Here is an 8576-nt window from a genome sequence, read left to right as displayed (position 1 = left end):
GCCTCAGATGAACTCAGTCTCGCTTAACTAGGACAAACCAATCCGGACCACAAAACGTCCACCGCTTGGCCCATCAGCTGCGGCAAACGTGGTCCTCCACAGCCTCCAGCTCAGCCCCCCTTCCGTCGGTGGCTTGCCAGTAACCAGCTGTTCCTCGGCCCCATAGCTTCACCTCCAAAGAATCCAGAGCACCAGTTCCACTTTTGAGCCTCATTAGTGGAATAACTGGCACATTCTCCAGATACCTGCCCGCTTCCTGATTTGCCTGGGCTATTCAGAAGCACGATTTCTGTCTCTGAACTAACGGGGAGGGTCCTGCAGAGGAAGAGAACGGGTCTGGGGATGTGTGGGAAAGGAGCTCAACATGCAGGCCCGGTTTCCCTTCCTGACTTCCGTCCAACCTCCCTGTCTTGCAGCCCCTGAAGCCCAGCCAGGATGACACAAGTTATAGCACAAAATGAGCCCTGTTGGGGGCTAAGTGAAGGCAGGAGCAGCCTCTGGCTTCTGCGGTGGTAGGAAAGGAATGCCAGGAGCCCTGCCCTCCTAGGAGGTGGGAGAGCATCGGGGGAGGCCGCGGCACGCCCAGCATACATGTGTACGGAGACGGAACCAACTAAGCCAAGCTCTACCAGTCTGCCTGCTTTGTCGGGCTCACGCCACAGCCCCCATGCTCCTGCCAGGAGGGAGGTCTTGGTTGCAGGTGCCCAGTCCACTCTGGCTTGTAACTTGGGTCGGCAAGAAGCTGTGGGCCTCTGGGGGTGGAATCCTGCAGGAGGCCTCCTGTAGGCCTACTTAACCCCCATTACATTCATTCCCTAATATACTTTTCACCTTCAGCAAATAGTGCAAATTTGAATTTTTACTCACTGATCAAATATTTACCCTGTGTGCTGCCAATCTGACTGAGCTTGACTTCTACAATTCTCCACGTTTATATTAGGTGAATTAGCATTTTATTGTTGGCCCACTGGTTTGGGACTCAAAGGTGAGATAGGGAAAACCGAGAGGGAGCAGCCCGAGAGATTCTCCATGAAGAATGGGTTGAGTTTAGTCTTGTGTCTTAGCGTGAGGGACAGGTCTCCCAAACAACTCACCAGATACTTGAAAACGGTGTTTTGGAAGCGACAGAAGATAATGGCTTCTAAAGAACAACAACTTTCTATACTTCTTATCTGCATGACACATATCTTTGAAATCTGTTATCCAGGAAGGTGGGTTAAATGTTCATCTCATGGTTTACTTGCTCTATAGACACGGACAAATCAGGTCACCTCTCTGAGCCTCGGTTTCCTTATCAGCATAATGGGTACAATAACATTACCCCATCAGAAGGTTGTTGCAGAAGTCAAAAGGAATACTGGAGATGACAACACCGTAAGATGGAAGGCACTAAATGAAGAGTTGTATAAGATCGGAAACTCAAGCTCTTTTAAAATATAGTCCCCAGATTCTCAGATGCTCCTTGCATCAAGAATTTTGGGGTCTATGTCCCTTCCCATTGAAGCTGAATGGGCCTGTGACTCCTTCAATGGCTAGAGTATGGCACATGTAACATTGTGTGACTTCCCAGGCTGGGTCAGATAAAAACACGTAGCTCCCACCTGGGTCTCTTGGGACACTTACTGTGGAGGAAGCCAGTCTCCGTGTAAGAAGTCCAACCACCCCAAAACTGCCCTGCTGGGGGGTGGGGGCATATGCAGATGCTCCAGGCAACAGACATGGGAGAGAAGCATCTAGACCCAACCTACCCATCACTGGGTGGTCTCAGTAGATGCTACAAAGAGCAAAAGAATCACCCAGCTGAGCCCTGTCTGAATTCTGACCCCCAGATCTGTGAGCATAAGAAAATGCTTGTTATTTTATGCCACTAAGTTTGGGGTTGTTTGTTACGTGGCAGTAGTAACTGGAACCTAAAGTATTCATCTGTTAAGTTCCTATACCTACTAAGACATCAAAACCCCCCATTGCTGGTTTTCTTTCCTCAGCCTCGAAGAATCAGGCTGACGTGGGATTTCTTATGACCCAGCTTTGTGGATATGGAACCGCAACATACCCAAAAGTCCACGGAATCATGGAAGGCTTGAACCCAGGGGTCCTGCTGCCTGGACCCTGGCTTCTCCCACAGGACAGAGTTGCCAGGGCCTCAAATGGAAAGGCTATCCTCATGGGTTCTGACCTCATGTAAAAGAATAACGAAGAAACCCCCAATTACCAAGCGATAAAGTAAGTGGGCACCACAGAAAACCACCAACAGCTCATCATCCACAATTCATTTCTTCTTGACTCGGGAATGCTGGGGGGTTTGTGGTTGAAGCAGGCTGTCCTTCCCACTTACGTTTGGGCTTCTTCTAAAATGCAAAAAAAGAAAAAGGAAAAAAAGGAAACGAAAAAGGGGGTTGAGGAAGGCTGGCCTTCCCAGAACCTACACTGCACTGCCTGGAAGGAGCTTGGTGTGGCCCAGAAGGGCGTGATAAGCATGCCGGCAGTGGCCTGCCAGGGATCTTAAAAATACCCTGCTTCAGACAATCCGGAAAGTGAGCAACCCACACCTGGAAAACAGGTTGCTGGCTGCACAGAGGTTTCCAAGTCTGGATCCCGTTTACACTTGCTGAAGCGCAGCCTTCTAATTCCAGCCGCTCATGAAAAGGCACGTAGGTCCTCCTTGACGTCAAATCGCTCTTTCAACTGAGCATAATTTCTTTCAATGATGGGCTTGGAGGGGTTGCAGCAACGGTGGGTCTTTTTTTTTTTTTTTAATGAATCATAGACATGCAGATCAGATTTAGTGTTATGACTGTGGTGCACAGAGCGTCACTGTTAATTCTTGCTAAGCGCTGACAGCAGGATCAACCCCCAAAGAGCACAGGCAAATACACCATCCCAGCCCCGGGGGCTTAGAGACTGCATAATTACAGAGGACGCGCGGTACTCATTACCATCACCGGAACATCTCAGCCCAGGCACGGCACCCCCCTCACCCAGATCCAGAGGCCCCCCTGGTGCGCCTGCCAGCGCGGGTCCCCTCAGCTCACTGTCCTTCTCTAGACCAGAACGTGGTCACTAAAAGTGGGCTGGGCACAGCCAGAGCGCCTGCTCCCCCGTCCTGAAGGTTGCAGTCCGCAGCGGATGAAGCTTGCTCTGAAATGCTGCTGAGTTTGAGCTGGAAGGGAAGGGGTGCAGGGCTGTGCCGAATGCATGCCAGATTTTGCTAAATGCCGAACAGCTGAACAAGTCCCCAGGGCTGAGGAAAGAGCGTTCTCCTTTCCCTGCGAGCCGCTGGCTCTAGGCGTCTCTCATCAAAGGCCTGGGGGTGGGGGGGCCAGAAGTCAGAGCGCTCAGCTGGGGTGCCCTGTCATTGTGTGTTGTCCCGGGATGGCCGGGGAGGGGAGAGGGGTCTGTTGAACACTGCAGGGCTCTCCTTGCTCCTTCTCCGTCAACCTGCAAACATTTAATGAGCCTCAACCACATGCAAGTGATGGAGTTGGGCTAAGAAGGCTGAAGAGGAAAGAAAATAGGCAGCCTCCAGACCTGGAAAATGGGGAAGTGATTTTAGATCTTTCAATGCAGCGTTTTCTGGCACAGGAAGGCCAGCAATCATGCTTTATCACCCATCGTTCCAGAGCACCTGCTCTGTGCTTTGTCTGAGCTTCACGGATCCGGGCTCACTTGGCCCTCCCAAGGACACTGGGACATGGGTGTCACCACCGCCCACTCAACAGATAGGGAAACTGAGACTCCACTTCGGTGATCTGCTTAAAGGCACACAGCACATGAGGCTCCGAGTTTGAATGGAGTTCTGTTCTTTCTGAGGCTGAGGCCAGACCCTTGAGGTCAGTGGTCCTCACCTGGGGCCTCACACTAGAGTCCCCGGGGAGCTTTCAGTAACCCCCCCCCCCATGCCCAGGCCACACTCCAGACCAAATGAGTCTGAATTTGGGGGACGGGGATGCAGGCATCAATACTTTTTAAAGCCCCGTAGGTGATTCCAATACGCAGGCGAAGTCGAGAACCTGCGTTTTTGTCCCACTGCAGCCATCTTTCTTTCTCTTCCTTTCCTTCCTTCCAACAAATATGCATTGAGTGCTTACTGGGCACTAGATGTTCAGTAAATGAGCTTCCTTCCCTCGAAAGCAGTGGTTCTTGAGTGTGTGTGTATATACGTCCCACAGACAATCACCCAGAGTGACGAGGGGTGACCTGACGGGAGTGGGCTCGCAAGAGGGGCCAGAGTGGAGGCAGAAATTGGGGTGCGGGCTCAGGAGCCTGAAGCCCCTGATTAGCAATCCTCTGGTTCTGCTCAGATAGTCCAGAAAGGAGGTGGGGCCGGGCGATTTGGTGTTGATCACTCCAGCCTCGGAAATTTTATTCCTAAAGTGGCTTCCATCTCTCCAGGAGAACGATGCACATCAGTGAAGGCTTAAGCTAAGCCTCAGGCCTACAGGGCCCCCATAGCCAAGCGGGGAGCTCTTGGGCTACTCCTGCTGCACCCATCAAGCCTCTGGGGTGGACTCTGCCCAGCCAAAGGGTCCCCTTCTCCATCATCAGGAACAAAGGAGGGGGAAGCACCCTGCTTCCTACTGGATTGCTGTCCCTCCCGGAAGCCAGGGAACAGCGCTGCAAATCAATTGTTTTCAAACTAAAGGATGCTCTGGTGGGCATGCTTCTCACATTCTGCATACAAAGGAATTATGCCAGGTTTCCTATGTCAAGTGAGATAAAGTGAATTTTCTTGGGCAGCCAGCAGAAATTTTTTCGTCTTTCAGACATAACGTGTAGGGAAAACACTGACCCCCTCACTTAACCAGCCTCGGGAAACAATGAGTTGTTTTCAAGAAATGAATTTGCAGGCTAAGGAAAGCTTCCCTTCTGGAAACTCTAAAACTTCAAAACAAAAGTGCATCTATTTTTAAAGAAACCATGTCTAAACTGCATTACAGGGGGAGGGATAAATTAGGATTACCAGATACACACTACTATATAGAAAAGAGATAACCAACAAGGATCTACTGTATAGCACAGGGAACTCTACTCAATATTTTGAAAGAACCTATAAGGGAAAAGAATCTGAAAAAGAATATTATATATATATATATATATATATATATATATATATATATATATATACAAAACTGAATCACTGTGCTGTACACCTGAAACTAACACAACACTGTAAATCAACTATGCTTCAATTAAAAAATAATAAAATAAAAAAGTAAACTGCATTACACATTTGCCTCTTTCCTTTGATGGCACAGACACAGTCGAAGTGGTCTTGGTGGCCCACTCACTGGGAACATGGACAACTGTGTCACGCTCAGAGACAAAGCCACCTTCTGCGTCCACTTGCCCCACTAGATGGCCCCACCCTGCTGTCCTCCCTGACCTCTTGTTTCTGCTTTGTTTCCATCTCTTCTTTTGCTCAGATGTGCACAGTAACCCCTTCCTGCCGCTCTCAGTATCCCAGAGGCCTCACAGTCTGTGTCCACACCAGAACTCATCACCTTTCCCTCCTACCTGCTGCTCTGCCTCTTGTATTCCTGACCCTGGTCAGTGGCACCCATGTTCACCCAACCGTCGCCATCAAAACAAAAACCAAAATGGAAGCAGGAGCTGGAAGGAATTTCTGAGTCATATGGTTTGTTAGAATAGTTTGTGAAGTAAGAGTCAAAAGGCTCTGATAAAAAAAGATCCCAACACGTCTGTGGTGAACAGTCAGTGGACTTCAGAGCAGGGAATTCTTCCCCTATTTTGGCGCTTCTGGATTGTTCCTGATAGTTGAGGTCGCTAAGGCAAGTAACTTCTGGGTAAGGAAGGGGTCATGGTTCATAGTATTTAGTTTGTCTCCTTTGGTTTAAAGCATCAATTTTGTATTATTCCAGAAACAGGCTACAATTCAGGGACTCGATGAGACCTTTTGATTTCTCTCCTCTTCTCAATTCCCCCATTACACCATCCCCCAAAGGGCCAAGACTCCCAAATTGGAAAGGGCAGCTGCCAGACCAGGACCAGTGTGAAATGAGGACGAGGCCTCCTCCATCCCCCCTTCTCTCTTTCTCTTCCTCCTTTTCCCCACCCACAGCTCTGCCTGCCTCGTGCATCAGTCAGAAACCAAGGCAGGAGGCAGCACTGCCCCAGAATAAGAGCAAATAAGGCTCTTGAAATTCCAGAGGGGAGTGAGCTCCCAGGACAGGGGGCAGTGCTGGGCACGCCGGCAGACCACCACGTTCCGGAGCTGACTCGGGAACAGGATTTAGTCGGTGCAGCTGGAGCAGAACAGGGGCGGCCAGGCCTGACTCACAACTGCCACGCTGAAAAGATCTGTGCAGAAGTCGGATGCCGACACAGCCATTGGCCACGGGGCCTATTCCTTTCCCGGGTCGGGAAAACCCATGCCCACCTCGGAAGCATCCTCTTTGAGGTTCCTGGGACACCGAGTCCGAGTTTGGCAGGTGTGTCATGGGAAGGAGAGCTGGAAGTCACGGTCAGTGTCTCTGCCTGGGCGGCACTGGGTAAATCCTGCTGATGGTTGGTTGGTTGCTTTCGACCTCTTGACTCCGTACGGACCCTTCCCTGCCTTTGACACAATCTAGCAGACAGGTCCCAATATGATAGGCTAGGCAAGGGCATCCCTTGACGTCCCAAGATGGTAGGCCTACACTGTGGATGGGCCAGGTTGCCCCAGCTGCCCCCAGGCCCACCCCTGGATAAGTGCGAAGGGGAAAGGGTTTGGGAGAGTGAGGAGGGAGAACTGACCTGGGAGAGATGCTCATTTTCCCAAATTCTGCGGTTCTTCCCAGAAGGCCCCTATAAACCGACTCCAAGTGCCACTTGTAAAATAAGTCCCTCCGGCCTTCCCCACCAGCTTCCAGGAGCCCGATGGCTAATCATGGGACTAATTTAAGATCCTGAATCCTCAGAGAAAGCCTGCAAGTAGATGGGGGCAGAGATGGCCTGGTGTTCCCCACCATGACCCCCACTGCACTTGTCCTGAGCGCCAGATCTGCCCCCCGCTGCTAGGGGGTCCCCAGGCGCCGCCTGCCCCGTCACTCACCAGGGGAGCCGTCCTTGACCTCGTGGGAGCCGTCCTTGACCTCGTGGGAGCCGCCCGCCCACCTGCCCGGGAGGCCAGCCTGGCAGAATAGCTCTCCCACAGCCTCTTCACCGACCTCCCGGGCAGCTTTTCCGAGCTCTCTCTCTGGCTAACACAGGAGCTTTGGAATGAGACAGGGAGAGAAAGACATGAGGGGTGGCGGCCCTTTCTCCGAGCTTATTAAAAATCTTTTGTGTGCCATAGAATGAGTCCCGTCTTGTCCGTCCTGCTCCCCCAGCACTTAACTTTTTCAAGCCTGATGAGCATAAACGCTTCAGTTAGTCCATGAAACCAAAGATCCTTCTGGCTTTCGATTGTGTCTGGATTTCCTTTATGTGGCCGTCATCATTAGGCAGCCGCCCGACCCCGTGGCCAGAGGTGCCTTCTCCGGCTCTCCACAGCCCTGTCTGTGTCTCTGAGGACCCACGCGCTGTGCCAGGCTGGAAGAACAGTCTGGAAGGAAAGCCCGTTGTCAAACAAATCATCGTTCTGGGAACACAAAGCCGCGGGGACCCTCGGGGTGCTGCTGACACTCGGGCCGGCAGCATCAGAGAGTCGTGTCTCCTGTGTGGCGCTGAAGCCCCAAGTTTGGAGACAGAAAGCTGGCTGGCAGCCAAGAGCAGCGGCCGCGGACACCTTATCTAAATAAAGGGAGAGAGCGCAGCTCGCAATGTTATCACAGGCGCACAACAGGCTCCGAGAGGGGAAGGGGTGGGTGGACGCTGCGTGGGTGGTTTCGTGTTGCGATTTTTTTTTTTTTTTTTTTTTTTTTTTGTCTCTTGCGGCTGTTGTTTTCTTTTTTATCTATTCAGTTTTGGAGGATCCAACAGCCGGGCGCTTGGCAAAGCCTGGCAGCGATACCCACACGGCCCTTTCCAGTCCAAACGGCTCCTGTCAACTTTTACAACCCCGCGCTAAAACTCCAGGCACGCCTCCTATTGCCAGCAGCAGGTTATTTATTTGCCCTGCCTGTCCGGCCACACATTTTTTCACGGGTGTGTTACCCCCATACTGGCTACAACTTCCCTCCGGCCCTTAAAATACCAGTAACCGCCCAGTCCACTGGAGAGCTGGGAGGTGTTCAGCATTTCATGATTTCAGGATCCTGCACTGATTAATGTCATTTTCATCTCCGTTCAGCTCTTTGTGACCTGAAGGAAGAGGAAGACTTCTCCATTGTGAAAATTGCTCTCTTTCGCTGGAAACCATTGTTACTAATAATACCCTCACCAGGCACAGCCGTCAAAGGGCCCGCCGGCCATCCCCTACCCGCGGGGGTCAGGCACACACAACTCAGAGGGGACACGGCTGGCCCAGGTCAGCAGGCGAGGGGCCCAGCCTCAGCCACTCCTGCAGCCCCATCCGTGTTCTGGAACCCTGCTCATGTTCTCGAACTGGGCCTCTCATTCTTTTTTAATCCTTTACACAAACAGAGTGTGTGTGTGCTTTCCTGTGTGTGTGTTGGGCGGGGGGTGCTTTGAGATCA

The 8576-nt window shown here is 51.6% G+C and overlaps 1 long non-coding RNA gene across 1 annotated transcript; it reads right to left on the bottom strand.

Moving 5' to 3' along the window:
• Window positions 1-3301: 3301 nt before the first annotated feature.
• Window positions 3302-7680, bottom strand: LOC136793406 (uncharacterized). The gene is made up of 3 exons (XR_010838618.1): window positions 7052-7680; window positions 6754-6924; window positions 3302-3438 (listed from the first exon to the last, which is right to left on the bottom strand). It is a non-coding gene; the product is annotated as an uncharacterized lncRNA (long non-coding RNA).
• Between the last annotated feature and the right edge of the window lie 896 nt (window positions 7681-8576).

Source organism: Kogia breviceps, chromosome X (genome assembly GCF_026419965.1).
Source record: "Kogia breviceps isolate mKogBre1 chromosome X, mKogBre1 haplotype 1, whole genome shotgun sequence".
Taxonomy (NCBI): domain Eukaryota; kingdom Metazoa; phylum Chordata; class Mammalia; order Artiodactyla; family Physeteridae; genus Kogia; species Kogia breviceps.
The sequence above is the reverse complement of the archived record's forward strand: the minus strand, read 5'-3'. Positions and strand labels throughout refer to the sequence as shown.